Genomic DNA, 19,892 nt, shown 5'->3' with positions numbered 1-19,892 from the left:
CGGGTCACAGGTGAAGAATAAATACTTTCAGAACAAGCCCAATTACACCATTTACATTTCATTACAGAACCTGTTTAATCCACTGATGGGCTCCCAAGTTCTTTTGCCTAATAAACAGCATTTCAGAGGAATTAATAGGCCCTGCAAAACATGCTAATTACACTCTTTTGCATTGCATTTGCAATATTGATTTTAAAGTCGCTCCTTCCCCCTCCACCCTCCTCTCCCAGCCCCAGAGCCTTAACTTCCAGCAAAGTACACTCAAACCAACCTAATTACTGGCGAGTTTGGAAGCTAATGCATCTCTCTTGTCAAAGCTCGGTTCCAGCGAAGGCCAACGTACGGGGAGGGATTTTCACAGCCCTAACTTGTGCAAGTTCCTCCAGACGACCACTGGAAGCAGCTGCTGAATAGCAATTACAGGCGGAGAGCAGGCATCAGCAGAGACTTTGCCATAGCAACGAGCCGAGCTGGACCCGCTCCCCAAAGACGCCTCCTCCTCGCAAAGACCACAGCGGCGGAACGGGGACGATGACAACACAACCACCGCAATCGCGTTTTGATTTCAAACCGAAGCTGTTTGACGCTCTCCTGGGCACCAAAGTGTTTAAAAACAAAAGCAAAGTTTATTTTCAAATTGCAGGCCTAGGTTAAGCCGTTCAGAAGAGAGGAACAAACGAGACGTGCTCGCGAAGCACGCCGTCTGGCTCTTTATTCACCCTGGCTATCTTGCCCAGCTCCTGCCACCGCCTTTTTGCTCTTGTCCTCCTCTACATGCTCAGTCTGAACTCCCCTCTGCTTCTCTTAAACCTGTTTTCTTTACTCAGCGAGCTGCCTTTCCAACCTCCGACTTGCTGCATTTGGCTCGGCGGCTGTCACTTACCACCGTGGTTTTATCCAGAGCTCATTGACAGCTAAAAACACTCGGAGGAGGAGATGGAGAGACGGACAGCAGTGCGTGCGGTGTACCTGCACGGCACCAGCAGAGTGTTTAAACAGAGCTGGCAATAAAGGACAAAAACCTGCTGGTTTTAATTCCTCTGCTAGCAACAAAGCAGGGAAGAAAAGCCAGAGAAGTCACTCCTGGGCTGTTGGAAGATGGTAAGGTATGGGGCAGCCCTGAGCTGAAGTGGCAAGGGGGAGAGAAGAGGTCTCACCCCCATGGTCATGTCTGGGGGGACCCCACAGTACAAAGGGCAGAAGGCAGCTTGCAGAAAACAGAGGTTGTCCCAGATGGCTGTTCTGCAAAATGCACGTGGCCTAAAGGAATGCCATGGAAAGGGCTGAGATCTACCCATCCGTCTGCTCCTGTCCCTCAGAAACGTTCCTCAGTAGATAATGCAGGTTCCTGAGGGAGTGGGTATGCAAGCAGATACTGCAGAAGGAGACATAAGGAGCAGTCAAAGCTTAGTGAAGATGACATACACTGCTCATATGTGTTGCCTCTTCTCTAGGAATCTGGGCTGATGAAAGCGATTATGTCCCCAGCTGCACCAAAGAACAGCACGAGTACAACCCACGGCCACGATCTCCTCTCCTGTATTTTAGTTTACATGAATGCTCATCCAGGAGCAAGTTACTGCACCAGTCAGAACCGTTTGTGTTAGCCCAACGAGCCATGCAACCCTCTTTCTGAAGTCAGCACCAGGTGCTCCGAAGTGCCCCAGGTACCGCACTGCTCAGTGGACTTCCACCATCTGGTGAGGGCGCTCCGTGTTAGGAACATCCCACGAGCTGCCTCGTATGCCCCTTGCACGACACAAGAAGCCTCCAATCCCCCATGTCCACCCTTTCCCCTCCTCACCTTTAACCAGAGCACCTGGCAGGCAGGAGGCACCGGGGGAACAACACATGCAACAGGTATATGAGACAGTAGGGAGGCTGCCGGGCACCTTGTACCATTTTACAACATAACTGTCACGAGTATGGGATTTATTTTGCCTCTCAGAGATTCTAGAGGGATTTACAAACTTAAAATGCTAGAAATAATACAGTAGGATCTCTTTTCCCTCGTAAACCAAACTGGATTAGGTACTTATTGTCTGGAAACTCTTTGAAGTATCATGCTATTAATCACACAGCCCCTGTTTAACATCACTTACAAACACAGCACAGGCTGGAAAGGAGATGTAAACACCAACCACATTTTGTTAAACCTGTGGAGGTGGGGGGGGCAATGTAATTATGTTAATATTTGTCAAGAATTACTGTTACAAAAATGCCACAAGACATCAAAAACTACAAGCAGCTCCATGTACCTTCTGCAGGGCAGGCCCTTAGGCAATGCAACATCTCTTGACAGAGTGCTATGCCCATGGCTGTCTCAGATGAGGGTGCTTTTAAATGCAAAACCTTCTGACGGACTTTTCCTTGAGGTTTTCCACCGCAGGGCTAACCCAGCCTAACCCTGCACAGTTGGCAACAGCAGAAAAGATCAAAGCTTAGCCCTTCTGCTCCTTCATCACCCACCGAAAGCACCGGCTCACTGTTGTCATCTCCTTGCACAGGTAAGAGTAAAGACAGGCAGGAGATTTTTTACCCAGTAGTTACAATGATTAATGTTTCTAAACAGACATACGGTTTGAAAGCACTATTAGAGAAAAAAGAAAAGTTGTTGCTTCATAGTTTCAACCCACTATTTTCCCTGGGCATTAAGCCAGCGACTGAAGAATGAGGAAAGCTGCTATTTAAAGGCTTATCTGGAATCACAAGGTTTGGTAATGAACACGACTTGTTACAGTCCCTTTTGCTAAGATCAGGGACAAATGAAAGAGGCATGGATGAGTGCTCTGCTGAGCTCTCTGTCCTCAGTCAAACAGAAGAAGGCCAGCGATATGCTTCTCACAACTGTCTCTCCATCCCCATTTCCCTGGTGGAATAAAAACAATCTTCACTCCTTCATTGCCAGCAAAGAACCAGGAGCTGCTCTGCACAAGGTACCTTTCCTGTCTGTCACAGTCAAGCAAGATGCAAGATTATTCCACTGAATTCAAAGAGCAAGGCACAGTACCTTTCACTTTTTATAGAAGCTACTAGACTATATAAAGCTACCAGTCTCGTAATTGTGAAATAACACACATTCTGCAGGGGAACATGCTGGGAAAAGAAGAGGTGTGAGCTTCCATGAAGCCAGTGTTCCTTCCTCATTAGCTGCTGCAATACTTCTGAGAACAACTGCCAGAGCTGGGATGCTACATGTGTGCTGGCTCCTGGCTCGGAGCCATGGCAAGTAAGGTGGGAGAAGTTCCTGCAACACCAGCAGTCTGCCTGGGCATGGCTGGCTGCTCTTAGTTCTTCTCATACCTCTTTATGCCCCTATACAATTTAAATACTTCATTGTAGGAAATAAGAGGAGAATAAAACCCATAGGTTTTGTTTCCAGCTTAGTCTCAGGACCACCGATGATGTGAGTTGTTGCTGTAAAACCTCTCCAAACAAGCCCGGTGTGACCTCCTGCATCCAGGGCTTCCTGCTATTGCGAACTGCAGAACAGCGTGCTGTGTCCTGCCCATAAGGCAGACAGACAACAGACTGTGGTCTAATTAGAGAAGACATGCTTCCCACATTCTCCATAAAGCTGCCTCAGCCTACAACTAAGGACAAATAAATAACTGTCAGGGCTAATAAGCCCAGAATTTTAGAGGAAGGGAAAAAAAAAAAAAAAAAAGGCAACAACAAAAAGAAAACAGGAATTGGATCTACGCAGACCCCTAAGTGATCAGGAAGAGCGTGTGGTAACAACTGTGCAGACAAACAGAACCAGCGACGTCTGAGCCAGTTCCTCTTCAGCAGACTCGGACATGCTCCACCTCGGAGCACCGTGCCAACCCCTCAGCGTTTTGCTGCATTTCCAAACTAAAAGAGGCCCAAACTACCACAGGTGGTGGAATGAGAGCATTCGGGGGCAGCACAAAACAACGACATCCAGAAGCATCGTGTATGTTACCCACATGGACCACACAGTCCTTACAAAAAGTTGGGTCCAGAGCCCTCCAATTTTGCCTCCCCTCTCCTCATAGGGGGATACCAACTCCAAACGCTCTTCGGGCCTTCCCTGGGGGCCGGTTGTCTCACCGGTGACTACACACCACAGGGCCACCCAGCAAGTCCCTCAGCCTGTTGCTGTGCTTGAGAAAAGTGTAAGGATTTACATCACGTAGGGAAGATTAATCCCAAGTGACAGTTTCCAACAGAAGATGTGAAGAATGAGTTGGATTCACCCAAATTGCCTCAGTTCAGTCCTCCCATCCCTTCCTCAACCACCAGATGACCGTTCGGGCATCTGCTCAGAATTAATTTTCATTATTTTATTTTGCCTTTCTGCCCACAGGCCTGATGCAAGGCCTGGCCCGTTTATCTGCAGGGCTCTGGACCAGTTCATTCCCACAGTTCCGTCCCTGAGGAGCACCCACGGGGGACAAGGCAGTGCCAGCTCCCACACGCCAGCAGAACCAGATGCCAAGCGTCCCTCCTGGGGTGCAACACGCACTTGACAGAAACACTGGAGTTTCCAATGCTGTCTTTTGCTCAGTGAGAAGTCAGGGGCTGAACTCAAGACCAGGAGGCCTCTCAGAGCTTTTCCCACAAGAACAGTGACAGCAGGAGCCACCATATGGGACGAGACATGAAGCAACTTTGCCTCAGCCCTGCTGCTTGACTACGACTCATTGAACTGAACTCGGTGCCCATCTGCTGACCACTCCAACCCCAGGCTACACAACCACCAAACTTCACCCACGAGTGAGCAGGACCACGGGCACCTACGGTGGGAAGGGAGAGCCAGCCACACACTGACCTGCTCCTCAGTACCGCTCTGTCCTGGAGACATCAGCCTCTGGGAACAGCAAGGCAAGGCCGCGTGCTGCTCCTGCCTCGGACTGCTCATCAGCCTGGGATACGTTTCATCTGAATCAGAGAGGTACTTATTCTAAGGAAAACATCTCCACTTTGGAGAGACTCTGAAAGATTCAATTCTCACATGGTGCTGCTCAGCCCTTGGAGCCACTGAACATCTCATACTCACGGCTGCAGAATTTGAAAACAGCAGCAAGCTCACTGAGAAGGATTCTTCACAAGTTTAGGGCCCCTACTGAGCAGAGGTCAGCAGGAGTGCTCCAGTTGATGGAGCTGGCTTCACTCCGCCTCAGATTCTTCTGCTCTTACGCAAGGTGGCTGAGGAGCTGCTCCCAGAGCTGTTCTGGTGGGGTGGCACTGCATGAAAGGAGACCGCCGAGGGGAGGTGATGGGGTGAGACCTGAAGAGATGTGATCTGTTAAAATCCCTGTTAACCTGCACTTTGTTTTGCACCAGAGGCAGGCTCAACACCATGCCACAGGCACAAAACCCTCCAGCTTTTGTCCCCTCCAATTTGTGGCACCAGCCAGAAGCTGAGATGGTGGAGATGCACCATGGAGAAGGTGCAGGATGCACTGAGGTCCTGGAGAACAGCAAAAGCCCTGACCCAGACTTTAGGTAACTGCAGCTTGGCCTCCATGGCATCTTTGTATCCTTGCCCTGTGCTGGACAGCTGGTTAGGGTGCCTGCCCATGCCAGATATGATGATTGCTTTCTGCAAACAGCTTATCCGCAGAGAACTGGACTAAACCCAAACTCATTTCATGTGGGTCACTGCCCAAGAGGACGGGAAGTAATGACTTCTCATCTCTACACAGGCTGGATTCAAAGCACTGATCTACAGCACCAGTCAAACTCCCCAGTTTCCTCTTGGTCTCCTGAGTGAAAGGACATCTCCTTCCCACCAGTACCCCCCAGTGACCGTGTCAGAACTATCAGAACTCTCTCTCCCTGCAATGCCTACAGGAAAATTTCCTTTCAGAGGCTCAATTATACAGGAAAATCTCATCAACTGCCCATGTGAGTCAGCTATTCCCCTGAATCCTAACAACCTTTTCTGCAGGAGCTGGTTGGGAAAGGAAAAAAAAAAAAAAAAAAAAAAAAAACAGAAAGACGAAAGGGTTGTGTCCTACATAAAAACATGTATAACCACTTGCCAAAAACAAACAAACAAAAAAACAAACGAAGACAAAAAAGAAAGAAAAACACATTTAGCTTTTTAAGGCAGTAACAAGCAGAATGGTATTCAGCTTCAAGGCTATGCAGGCAGGTCAGAAAACCCTCCAGAGAGGAAGAACTAGGCCACAAAACTCCAATACAGCCACTAGAATCTGCCTGTATTATCCAAAATTTGTGGGTGAGGTCCCTCTGATGGCCGAGCTGGCTGGTTGCTCTCCTTTGCAGTTATTTATGTCTTCATGGGCTGTGGGAAGCAGCTCTAAGCTACCTGAGAGGAAGACGAGATGTGACCAGGATGCCGAGCATAGCAGGCTGTGCCTCTACCTTCCCCCATCGACCTGACAGCCAGCATGAGGCTGCTGAGCTGGAAAAGATCTCCTTGTGCAGAACCTGGGAACGTGGAGAGCAGCAATCCACCTTCTACATTCTCCTGGATCCACCGGTACCACTGCTTCCTGCTGGCCTATTTATCTGCCTCCAAAACAGGCATACAAACTCCAGCATAGTGAAGGATGGCTTAGGCAAACAGTTTTGTGGAGGAAAACTCTTGGAGGTTATTTGTCTCTACCCTCCCCAGGGGAAATAATCTCAATATTATGAGCAACAGCATTGCTGAAGAGAACATGCAAAAACCTGGAAAATGCATGATTTTATCATCAGAAGCAAGGTCATCCAAACCCAGAGACGACTACATTCAATATTAATATCTCCCTTTCTCCAAGCAGGGTTTGAGCCTCATGGTAACCATCCGTTCCCCAGAGAAATGTCTTCCAGTAACTTTGATGTGAACTAATTAAGTTTGCACAGCTAATAAGTGCCATCTGCCTGCCGCAACGCTGCCTGAGACTCCGCAGGCTGGGAGAGGATGGGCTGGCTCATCTCACGACACCTGCTGTGCCAGCACCCTCGCTCTGCATTCCCCTGCAGCTCACAAGCCCGACAGGGATCCGGCAAAGGAAACATGGCACAACCGTGAAGACGGAGCCCCAGATGGATGCCTCCCTCCTGATATGTGCAACAGTCTTCTTTGAGCCTCAGTTTATTCTTATTTCCAGGAACTCCATTTGTTTCTGCTGGTCCAGCCCTACGCCTTTGTGTACAATGCTCTAATGAGGTCTATTCCACTGCTACAAAGAGCACATCGACCACACCGCTCAATTTATTTCTGCTTGGAGCATCCAAGATCTAATTCTCAAAAAGAGTTTGAAAAGATCTATTAAGAGTATAGCACCAATTGGTAAACAATGTCCGTTTCTGGACCGGCCTCAGCAATCCAATCAGCGAAGGCATTTCAGGACACCGTGTACAATATCGGAAAATGAAATTGCTTTGAAAAAATCCCTCCTTGCTTATTTGCCAGATAATGACAGAAAAGCTGATGCCAAGCACAGCCAATCTGTCCTAGCGTGTTCAGAGAGACAGTCCTTATGCTGAGGCATCCTTTTTTTCCCCTCCTCATCTGCCTGAACACATCCCACCCATCAGTCCCCACCCTCAACTGGGCCCAGGAGCACCCCAGAGGCTCCTGGTGGCCATCAGGGCAGCAAAATACCCTGCACTGCACAACCAGGTAAGCTGGTGCCTTGTTTTTCCTCTCTCAGTACAAAAACATCCTGAATTTTGCACTTTCCTCTCATTGGAGGCAAGGATATGTTGTTGTCTTCCCCTTGTAAATATTTGCTGCTGAAAACCATTTGTAGTGTAAAATTTCTCTGAGGAAAAGAAGGAGCTGACTCTCTGTTGCATTTGGTACTATTTCTTGTGTCATCCGTGGTCTTTGCTTACTATTTTTATAGGTACTTTTAAGAACTATTGGATGCTTCTCTGCATGCAGAAATATCAAGATAAAAAACAGAAGAAAGGCAAGGCAACCCAGCACGCTAAGCTCAGAGAGGTAAGCTTCATTTGGGGAGCTCCAGGCTCAGCTCCCTGCTGTGTCAGACTCCCCATATGCCTGCTGCCCACCTTACGACCAGATTAACACTCCCAACAAGGGTACGGCCTCACACACCCACCAACAGACCCCAGACAACCTGCAGCGGGTCCTTCACTGGCAAAGCCTGAAGCAGCGCCATCCGTGCAGCCCACGCCTGCCCCCGCTGCCTTCCCGAGCACTCTCTTATCTCACCTCATGCTCTGCCCCGTCCCTTCCCCCGTGAACTTCCATATAATAGCTGAAAAATTTGACAAGCCTAACTTTAATCACGTTCTAACCCGGGTTGGTATCATTAATCTCACAGCCTCTGATGTGTAATTTAATTAGGGTGCATTTGTAATGAATTACAATCATCATTTAGCGCTATTGTTCCTAACACGAGCAGAGGGGAGTCACAAAACTGGCATCATTGATCTTCTTAATTACACTCGTACACTCCGCAAGCCACCCCCAGCCCCAGCCTCTCGGCGCTGGTTTGACAGATGCAGGAGCACACGGGCACCTGGAGCCCCTCGCCAAGCCCAGCAAACATCTCCCTCCCAACAACTACCGGCTCTGCAGAACGGGACCTTTGGCAAAGCAAGCGTCAAACCCTCAGCACACAGCTCAGAGCTGAAGCACAGGGAAATCCAAACTCGGGACAGAACCAGAGCATCTCTTTCAGCTCCCTTTCCCACCAGCTGTATGTGATACAGACGTTAAGATGCAAAGCAGCCATTCGGTGTGACTAAATGGGCCGAAGTATCCCAACAGCCCTCCCAGATAAAAGATATTCAAACACGTTCCCTTGATGGATGCATAGCCGCACCAACGCCACACGCACATGAAAGACCGCAGTCATTAACAACGTCCTAACGGAGGCAGAATGATGTGCCACGGAGCTTTCAATCTATCTCCACAACACAGCACCAGAAATTTCCAGCCCCAAATGTTTGTCTCCGTCCAGCTCCTTCGCTGCTCCACGCAGGAGGCACGGCAGCGAGCACATGTATTTATTTCAGACCTGACTTCAGCCTGCAAAATAGGAGCAATCTGGTGAGGTGGCCGAGCACCAGCCCATCTCCTCGGTATCTCCATGCACAACACACGGACTCTTCACCGCAGACATGAGTCGTGGCGTCCCCGTTCTGGTGGGCAGCCCCACCTGCTTTTGAATGAAACGTCTCTGAAGAGCTGCTCAACTTCTGTTGGTCTCGGCAAAGTGTTTTATACAAAATGTAACAGCTCATTTATGTAGGACTGGAGGAAAACAAGCCCTACATCTCTCCTCCATCAGGGTGGCCAGGACCCTTCTCTGGGTGTTTGGGAACATCAGCCCCCAGTCTGAAGAAGATTTGGGTTTCCAGACCCCCGTGTAAGCAAGAGGAAGGGCTGTCCCCCCACCGGGACACCAGCTGGCTGTTCGGGCTGCATTTCCCTGCGAGGAGGCAGGACCGAGGTCAGATCTTTGACAGCAGAAGAGGAAATCATCGTTTTCTCTCAGGCTTTACAGCAACTCCATGTGAATTGAGTAAAAACCTTCCCAAAGTGTTTTTTTTTTTTTTGTTTTATTTTAATTCCAATTAATTTTGTCAGATATCATGAAGAACTATTTCCTACACACGGAATTTGCCTTCAGATTGAACAATCCCTGGGCGAGGCACAACACTGTTTTTTGGCAAACTTCTTTTTTTTTTTTTTTTTTTTTTTAAATAAAGGTTTGAAAAGGAGCTTATCAATTTGGACTTGCAAGCCATACCTCTGTGCCAGCAAAATGAGCAAGAAAAATTATTAAATACAAGTGTAAATCCTCCGTGGCAGTTTAATACGATGAGGGAATGAATCGACGTGGCTCAGAGCAAAGGATAATCGCGCCTCTGTGATTTGTTAGTGCTCTTTCCAAGAGTTAACGGAACAGTTGGATAAAGAAAATCTGTTTAAAACATTTTTTAGACTTTCAAAAAAAATTATAAAAACACCATGAGAAAAAAGAAAGGAAAAAAAGGGAAAAAAGCACTCCCATTGTTTAAATCTGAGCGAGTGATACAGAGGCCAGAGCAGGAATGAACAGTCCCTGGATGGTCAGGAGGTTGGGGAAAGCCAGGCCAGAAAGGCAGAACCACACTCCTGTTGTCTGGCAGAGCTTTAACTTCCTACACGGTGGATCTCAGCGGCAAACTCCTCTGCTGATGCTATGTCATTTGGGCTGCTGAGAATGAGAGGGGGTGAAATGGAAAGGAACAACACCTCACTGATTAGGTATCCCATTAGCAGGTAAAATTTATCCTAAGTAATGTGAAATAATGGGTGGTTTGATTATCTAAATATGTTAATGGTGATTTAAATAGTTAGAACCACTTTGAAAGGAGTTAGAAATGACACAGATGCATTCAGAGAAGACAGTGCGATGGGTAATGATGAGCAAGAAAGCAGACAACACCGGACAGTACTGAACATAAAATAGGGAACAGTCTGGAAAATACAATAATGCAACTTTTTTAACTAGTGGCTTTTACTTATCTGAAGTACCGTGCACTTTATTTAAGATAGGCCCAGGGGAGTACTGAAAAGCACTAGAGAGGAAAGAAAGAGGCTTCCATTAAAAAAAAAAAAAAAAGTAGAATTTCTAAGAAACCTGTAGAAAGAGAAACAAAAGGCTCATAAAAGACGTCTATAAAATACAAAGATTATAATAAAGGAAGAAAGGGCACTGCTATTTGTTCTGGAAGAGAAGAACCAGAGAGAATTCAACTGAAAAAAATAAAATTTAAACACTTTAATTTTAATACAACATGTGTGTTAATTAACCTGTGCACCTACCGCTGTAGGGGAGCAGAAGCACAGAATTTAATGAAAATTAGAACAGACAACAACATCGCATTTTGCAAATGGCATTTCTGGCATTTCCATTTTGCTTTCAAGAAAGCGGTATGGTCAAAATAAACCTCCTTTTAATCACATTATTAACAATGCAGTAACCAATCGACATTTCATTAAGTTTTCCTAAGCTGAGGACTGCTCTGTGGCAGCACTCAGTGCAGCGAAACACATCCGAGTTACTCCTTCTGGGCAAGGTCTTGCCAGCTCTGCTCCTGCTCTGCTTAAAGCACAGGGCAGCACCAGGACAGCCGTTCCATCCCCGTGTCCTTCCTGCCATATGCGAAGTGCTGCTGAACGTAAGGGAAATGTGTAAATGTATTCACCAGTAAATTCATCAAACCCTTTCGTCATACTGCATCTAAAGGCTGGGACACTGCCAGGCCAGAGACACACCACAACTTCACACACAGTTTCAGGCAAAGTTGCTCCTGTCCCCTATCATTTTAACAGTTCAAAAATACAAGGTAAAAAAAATCCATTTCTTGTTGGCTTGCTGGCCAAGTGCAGCGTCAGCACTTCTGGTACGTCTCATCAGCACTTTGTCATTCACTCTTCTCCACCTGCTTTCATGCAGTGAGTGAAAAAGATGAAGTGCCTTTTTTTTTTTTTTCCCTAGCAAACTGATTGTAAAACCACTTAAAATTAGCAGAGGTATGCAGGCAGGTGCGGCCTTCAGCTGCTGCACTCGGAGGTGAGGGGGTTACAAGCTGGCTCCGCCACTCCACGGCTGCAGCCGCTCCCAGCCCTGGGACTTTCATCCCCTCTCAGCTTTGTGAAATCCTTGTTTTGGAGAGCTGACGTTAGTCAGTCCCTCTCTCTGCTGGGACTGACCTGTTTCAGGGATGCACTGGTGAAAGCAGAGTGCTCAAGAGATGCACTATCCCAACTGTATTTTTCCCTTTGTAAACAAATTTTGGCCTCTGTCATCAGGGTGGGATAACTGGAAAGCTGCTGCTGCTATTTGAAATCTCAGCCATAGCATGGAAATAGTCTTCAATGAACTATGTGTCTGAGGAAAAGAAGAACCAGCTGCGAAACAGCCAGTGATAACCATTGGAACAAGAAGCAAACCATGAGGAGACTCCACCAGAGAGGTAGCCACGCGATTACAGATGGATGCGGTAAACTCGTGTGCGAGCAGTTCACGGCGCTGCGGTGACCCACAGGCCCGTTAGCTTTGGAGCACGGGTAAGCTGATTAGCTCTGCAGAAGGACGATGGCAGAAGCCATCAGCTAAGCTTGTTAGCCGCCACACAAAGTTGGTGGACCTTGGAAGCTTTGCGAAGTGATTAGCTTGGGGTGGGAGGAGGCGGCAGGGCCTGCTGCAGTGGCTGAATAACCCAAAGCAGTCGGCGTGGGCACGAGCTCTGCCTGCAGCCAGCATCCAGGGCTCCAGCCGCATGGCAAGGCCCGGCACCTGGGCCTACCTCTTTCCCCCAGGGTGTGGGGGAAAATAGGCCTGTTCTGGGTCACAGCCTGTTTGCAACCTGCCAGGGCCTTGGTGTCAGCCAGGCCTGCAGCCTGCTTGCGCAGCAGGATTAAGTCCCCGTGGTCTGCAAGTCTCCCCTGTACCCCTGCCAGCACTGGGATCCGCACCATGAAAGGCCACGGGGTGGGTGCTGTCCCCTTGCCAGTCCAGGACAAGTGCCATCAACTCTCCCAGCAACACCCCTCGACCAAATTTATTTCAAATGCAAACCAGAAAAGCAGAATGATCCAGTCCAATGAAAAATGACAATGTTTTTCCACCTCCCTTCAGTCTACACAGTGATGCCCCACAGCCATTCAAGAACAACAACTCGTTTCTCATTTGGGAAGCTCTTTCCAAAGATTTACAGCCCTAAACATCTCTGCTTCTTGTGTGTCAGGACCCCACTAGATGAGAGTCTAACTGTCACTTCAGGTGTTCTTCTACAGCAAGTGTCCCATCTTTAAATGGCTCGTTCAGCTTGTTACGAGCTGCTTCAGCCCCCCGAAAACTGCACAAGCCTACTTCCACTCAAATGCCTGCCCACAAGCCAAAGCAAAAAAAACAACAATAAAACAAACAAAAGCAGCAGCTCTGGTCTTTCTGCCAATGCACCGTGGCTTAAATCTGTACACATTGGCTTCTCTTTGTTGTTTCTTTTTTTCTTGTTTCCATAAAACTAGGCTGGGACGTATATATTAAATATTAAAAACTCAAATACTATAAAAGTTTTAATCACAAAAACAGATTATGTAGGCTGCACGTGACTATAAGGGTGTAGCAAATGTCTGTGAGGGTGTAGAAAGTTAATTCTCTAGGACACAATCAAAGAGCAAAAATCTGGGCTTTAACTTAACACCTGTTCCAAGCGCCTAGCTGCAGAAGTTCATTGTGAATGCATGGAGATGTCTTAGGTATTCATTATGTCTGTGTGGTTAATCTGCTTTTACACAAAACTAAAATAGATGCATAAACTTCTCCAAACTACCCCAGCACTGCCAGCATGCTTCCCTTTCTGACAAGCTTTGCAAGACTTGATTTGATTAAAAACTTTTCCTAAATTTCCATATCCTGGCATCAAGGTATTAGATGAGGATCTTTGTTTTGGTTTCAAAGTAAAGAAACTTCACAGTTGCAGAAAACATGATGCAAGTATAACCAACAGCTCAAAAAACAGATGGCAAATAAAATTATCTCAAAGCATATTGTTATTTTTTACATCACATTTACAATTTTCAACACTCAAATTTGGCAAAAACGCTGTCCCTCATTTTATGTAGGTTAAAAGTGAGATGCAGCTGTCTGCTCACTCCAAAGTCGAGTATTTACCCCCAGGTAGGGTCTATTTATGTGGATTTTACCAACTATTTACAGTCATCTAGAAACAGACGGTTTTTATGAAGAGTGCTGGCACAGCCTCCACTACAACAGCATTGATAACATCTTCTCTCTGTTCCCACCGGACTTTCTAATTTGATAACTCCTTTGGTAAAGATGAGCTGGAATGTTGGGACCTGTGATATTAAAACATCTTTGAGCAACCCCCCTCCTTCCCCAGTTGCTTTTTTGCTGCTTGTAGCAATAAATCTTCCAGTCCTGCAGCTAGGCACTGGGACACTTATTACTTTTACTATATAGGGTACTATGGCTTTGGGAAGTATTAATAATCCATCATTAGAGATGCCGACACCAATCTCCAGGTACTCGAGGCTCAACATCTCTGTGCGACAAGGATTGTGATGAGCACAGGATGAATGCATAGCCAGATGAGATAGAATGTCACCCACAGATATAATCTCCCTTCATCCCAAGAATTTACTTTCCCTCCTGCCCATTCTTTAAGAAGCATTCACACAGCGAGATTTCTAAAACTAGATACATGCCCCAGTCCCTTAGCAAAGCAGCACTAGGAGCTAGAAAAACAATTCGTTTCTAAAACCTGATATTCATCAGCCAACCCCACCTCTCTGCCCTATTAGCTGCTCCTACCAAAGCAAATAGAACTGTTCTCTTTCCCAAGCTTGACTGCACAAAGATCCATTAGATATAAAAAATATATCTAAATGAGAAATGCAGCAAGAAGAAATGAGTTTAGACAGCTCCTCCTCTCTGATTTTGACTATAATAACTATGTCCATCTGATGTGAATTCATGGCTGCACATCCTCAGCATAGCTCATTTTATCTACTTGCTTCAAACTCCTCTTCCAGCTGTTCCTCCTTCTCCTCATGCATCTTTCCAGGCTTAACACAAATCCACTCTTTTCTCTTTATCATCACGACTTTCTACTATACAGCCGTGCCTTAACGCAGGCGCCCCCAGCAGCCAGAGACCCCCCCTTGCTCTGAGGAAGGCTGCAGTTTTGAAGCCCAGAAGACAGCTTCACCCTAGAGCCCCACCATGCTTTTCCCCACGCTACCCTTCCAGCCTGGAAGAGGTTTTTGGGAGCAACCCATGCAGACATTAACGCATCCTCCTCTCAAATCTTTCCAGACGCCCTCCTGCAGGGAATGCTACACAACTTTGGCAGTCGATCAAGGCAGGCAGGTGATGAGCAGGCTCTGTCCCTCTTCCTCTTGCTCGCTGCCAGGTTCCTGCTGTGCCCTTCGACCTACCTCTACTGCCAATTAACAAGCCAAATGAACCAACAACCACACGTGTAAGCTCGCGACACTGTGCCAACCACCGCCTCGTCCATTTGCTCCCGTGCTGTTTCTTCCTTCAGTGCTCCTCTAGGTTTTGCTTTTAGACTGCAGGCTTTTCAGACAGAGCATCTGCCTCTACTTATTTTTCATACAAGAGCCAGTACTAATGTTGTTAATAATAGCAGCTAACCTTTGACTACTAAAGCATTAACAATGCCACCCATAAAGCTGTGTCATATTTAGTGAGTTGTCGGAGCGGTAGCATCATTAAATAGCACAAGCACATAACTAATGTACGTAAAACACTGCGAGAGATACGATCAATAGGTTGGTTGGTGATTTATTCCCAAACTGACGGAAGCAAAAGGGCTCTGCAGTGCGAACTGCTGCAAGCAGGGAAGCGAGGCAAGGCAACACGCTCACGCTGGAATGGTCCTACCAGCTGCTTGGCAATAGCGAGCTCTGGTGAAAGCTGTGTGTTGTTTGAAACCCAAATGGCTCCAATGGTCTGGGGAGTTTTACTGGGATGCCACTGACCACTTTCTTATCCATCATTCGCACCAGGGCTTCTCCCTATTAGTCCTAATTCTTCTTTTAGCTTTTCGCAGAGACCAGTGATTTTATGAGTACCCTCACTCACTCTCTTAATGATTTCTGCCTGGATTTGCAAGCTTTTTTATCCCTTCTCTTCTTGTTTCACATCAGAGAAACGTCAAGACTTTCGCTGCCTAGTGTTAGCTTTGTGTCTGTACTCGATGTTCTCACTGTGCTCGCTGGGACCCGCAGGCTTTATAATTAGGGACAGGATTCAAGCAGCACCAAGCACACTTGCAAGGATTTTCTTCAAAACCAAAAGGAAGCTTCCCTACTTCTTTCCAGCACAAGCACTCCCTCCTGCTGCAGCTCTGCAGGCTGAAGATGATGGCTAAAGAAGAAAGCACTTCCCTTCCCCTCCCCGGCACAGGGCACCCGGCTTGCTCTCCACGGACAGAAGCCTACCAGTGAGGGCTGCACTTCCAGGCTACAAGCTTCAGAGCTTTTTCTTGGTGTTGCATTACCCAATCTCTTTGTAGACAACCGGGGACCGCAGCAGCCTGTCTCCCCGCAGAGCCAAGAGACCTGCAAAGCTCCTTAGGAAGGCCGAGTCCCTCCTGCACCAGCAGGCTTGATCTGGTGAGCCCCGAGCTCGTGCCCTGCAAGTGCTCCCTCCGGCCCCTGCAGCAGCTCCAGCCTCGGGAAGACGGGACCTGTTGATTTCTGCAGTTTCGGGTAAGTGTGAATTGATGAGCTACTTCAGGAAGCTAATATTAATTCCTGGAATAACGTGTCAGGGCTGCCTGGCTGATTACCCCTCATTCCTGTCTGCTTACAAACAATGATTACAGTCTAATCTCAGCACTCTTGGAGGAGCTGCGGAGAGTACCCTTCATCTAGTGTAATTACGTTCCAGCTCCCTCGGAGCTGAGGCTCTTATTCACTCCTAGCATTATCTGCAGACTAATCTCGTCAGCTGGAATGGAGGTAAAAATTACTCCAAAGAGCTGTATTAAGCTCTTGCTCTGGCTCAAAAGCCAAGTTAAAGAAACCAAATTGTTTTGTGATGGTCAGACAAAGGCACAGGGTGAAGGAGAGATGGATCCAGCATATGGCAACAGCGAGTGTTTGCTGGCATTGCTGACAGTCAGGGCTTGCCTTCACACAACTCAATGAACCCTGTTTCTTGAGCAGAATGCTCAGCCTGCTGCATTTCCTTCAGCCTCCAGCGTGCTCCCGCCCATTCCCAGCAGGATGAATGCTCTGCAGGCATCTCCAGAAGGTCTTTGCAAAGGAAGCCTTGTCACAGTGACCGAGCTTGGTCACACGGCCCCCCAGGTGGCTCATCCACACATCAGGGAGACCTCCCACAGCACTACGAGACAGCAAGTGTCACAGCATCACTCAGCCTTTTGAATGTGGCTTAGCTGCTTCCAGAACTTTTGTCCTAAGTATCAAAGCCCAACACAGTATATTCCTGGTTTGATCCTGATAAGGCTTCCAGGCAACTTCATTTTGCCTAAAAGCCACTTTTGGGTAACCATGTACGTCAGTGCCCTCTAAATCCATTTTCTGATTACGTTATTTTCTCCAAGACCTTCAAATTACGATTTTATTGTAACTCTGTTTCCCTTCAACATAACTACATTCTAGAAGGACATTAACGTTTCCTGGCTCTCCTATTTAAAAGTCTTATGCCTCCTCGTTACCCAGACATGACCATGATGCTGCACTCAGCCTGCAGGAAAGACTTCTCCCTCCGAGAGCAGGACCTGGCTGGTGACAATGGGACAGGACAACGGTGCCGTGTCCCAGCAATCACCGTACCAGCTCCCCAGTGACCAGGGTGTGCACCTCTGACCACTGTTTCTGCTTCAGTAGTGTTGCAGTACCTGCCAGATGAATCATGCAAGACTCTACATGTTGCATTTGTGTTGCATTCATGTTTTGCCTTTGCTGGGGAGACATCTGTAAGCAGCAACCCCCCCTTGTGAACGAAGCATGGGCACGTTCTCCAAGGATGGCTAGAGCACACTCATTTTAACTGCGGTAATCTGGGAAGTAAGACATCATTCCCCAAAGCCTGATCTCCCAGAAGGCAACCTGATACCTGCACTGCCAAAGGTCCTGTGTTTTAATTAAGTGTTAAATCTAGTTATTCTTTTTTTTTATTATTATTTTAAATCTAGTTAGATGTTTCTCCTTCCCACAGTGCCGTCACTCTTTGCTGTGCTGGAATTCAGTAAGGAGGACAGTTAAGATTGAACAACAGTGTCTAATGACTTCTATTTAAAGCTGTTCATAAAAAAAATAATATTACAAGTCCTTAGAAATTACCCAACTTTGGAAGCTAACAGGGTACCATAACAGCATAAAACCGTATGGTCCTGCACACTCCTACCTTGCAGGTACATCATCTGCCCCAAAGCAGATCAGTGGAGCAAAGCACCCACCGCTGCCACACAAACGTGTTATGTTCAATTTCAGTCGCGGTGAGGACACCATAAAGATAACAAAGCGTCCCTGGATGCAAGGATCAAAATGAGTACTGGCAGCATCACTGTTAAAAACAATTTCATTTAAAATACTCTTCAGGTGCAGGAGTAAAGTAGCTGCTGCTTCTGTGCGTGGAGCTGTGATCTCAAGGAAATAGAGAAGAAGCAAAAGGTGGGCCTGATGAGATGGGGCACACGGAGGAGACAACAAAATGAGACAGCCTAGAAAACCAGACTGCGGTCAAACCAAAGCAAGATCACCCAGTTCTCAACAGGAGAAGGTAATCTCACCACAAGTGGCTTGAAAGAGGAACTGAGGATAAGAGAAGGAGGGAATGGAGCATTAGCTCTTGTGTTCTACTCGTTACAGCTTCATCTGTACATCTCATGCTTACGTTTATCTGTGGTATTTAACAACATGCAGAAGATTACTCTGAGACACCAGATGGAACATGCCACTTCCACATCCCGCACTGATACCCCGCACAGATCCAGGGACCCCGTAAGTAAAACACACGGAGATTTTGACACATTACTGGTAGATGACAACCACCAGAATTAACAAAGGAATTAGTAAGAAGGCTGTTCAAATATTAACCTAATTTAGCACAGAAGAGGAGACGTAGTGCAGCATTAACCTCAGAAAGACCTTTTAAAAACACATCCTGGAAGATGTGTGCTCACTACACCCACTCACCAAAGCTTCTCTAATGAGTCTCCTCCTACCTGGTGTCTGGGATCTGCAGGGAACCCCTCAAGGTTACTTGGTTCCAAGTCTTGCCTGCTGCTGAACACATAGACTTGGAGTTGTTAGCATTGCAAGAGGGAAAGCAAGCATTATTTTTCTTTTTCTTGCTGGCGGAGAGGCAGTGACAAAGACTATCCATCTCTGTTCTTCATGAGCAAGGATCACACCTGATTTATCTTCTCTGCAGTCCTATTCAAAACACCTGGGCTCTGACTATTCAGGCTAAACCCTGACCACCTAATAAATAGAAACATGAGAATGAAGCCTCTTTTCATCCTCCTGTTTGAAGTTAGTGAAGAGATGTGCTGAAGGGAGCCTTCCCCTCAGAGACACAACAGATTCCACTGGTTCCCTTGATGGGGACACACATTTAACTCCTTGCTTTCAAAGCCAGCCTAGCTGCCATTTCACCGTACGGCTCTCCCTGTAACTTGGCAACGTTACCCACTTCGTAAAATCATCTGAAAGCTCCCATATCACATCTCATATCCTTAGAGGATCATGAATCACCAGGGCGGGATAATGTTTGAGGACCTGAAAGTACTGAAGTTGTTAAAAAATAAATCAGCCTTAAAATTGGATTGTGTATACCAGTGGGCAAGACAGGAAAAATATTGTAGCCTGACTCCAGAAGGTCTTCAGGAGCGATCCTGACAATATGAGGCCTGTAAAACTTACTTCTGTATCAAATAAAACTAAACAAGAAATTATAACTCCCCAGGTGAAAATGATACTAATAAATAAAGAAAATCACTCCTCTCCTGTCTAGTATAATTCCCTAAAATTCTTAAGGGAAAAAAAGAATCCCAGAGGATTAGGTTTAATTATTTGGATTTTCAAAGCCTCTGTGGCAAAGTATCTTCAATAAGGCTACCAGAAAATGGTCTGAGCAACGGAGCCAGGGACTGAGTGCTATTACAAATCTAGAAATTAACTGAATAAAAATTGAAAAAGATGTGTAACACATGATCAGCATTCAACATTGCAAAAGATTACACTGGCACTCCCTGAGGATCACTTTTTTCTAACATATTCTTCAAGCTATTTGCATAGGAGGGCAAGCTGTGATGTGGTGCGACTGCATATCACGTTATTGGTTTGGGGAGCCTTGAGCTGACCTTGGCTAGTGTTGTGGTTTAACCCGGCTGGCAGCTAAACACCACACAGCCGTTCG

General features: G+C 46.8%; 1 protein-coding gene and 1 long non-coding RNA gene across 5 annotated transcripts in view; one reads left to right on the top strand and one right to left on the bottom strand.

Moving 5' to 3' along the window:
• Window positions 1–19,892, bottom strand: part of MAD1L1 (mitotic arrest deficient 1 like 1) — a 349,790-nt gene that overhangs the window by 46,042 nt on the left and 283,856 nt on the right. The gene's annotated exons all lie outside the window — the stretch shown is intronic.
• LOC118174219 lies at window positions 6,580–10,549 on the top strand. Its single transcript, XR_004754591.1, has 2 exons — window positions 6,580–7,603; window positions 7,830–10,549. It is a non-coding gene; the product is annotated as an uncharacterized LOC118174219 (long non-coding RNA).

The sequence above is a fragment of the Oxyura jamaicensis genome, chromosome 14 (genome assembly GCF_011077185.1).
Source record: "Oxyura jamaicensis isolate SHBP4307 breed ruddy duck chromosome 14, BPBGC_Ojam_1.0, whole genome shotgun sequence".
NCBI classification, from domain to species: Eukaryota; Metazoa; Chordata; class Aves; order Anseriformes; family Anatidae; genus Oxyura; species Oxyura jamaicensis.
This window is presented reverse-complemented; position numbering and strand designations above follow the sequence as displayed.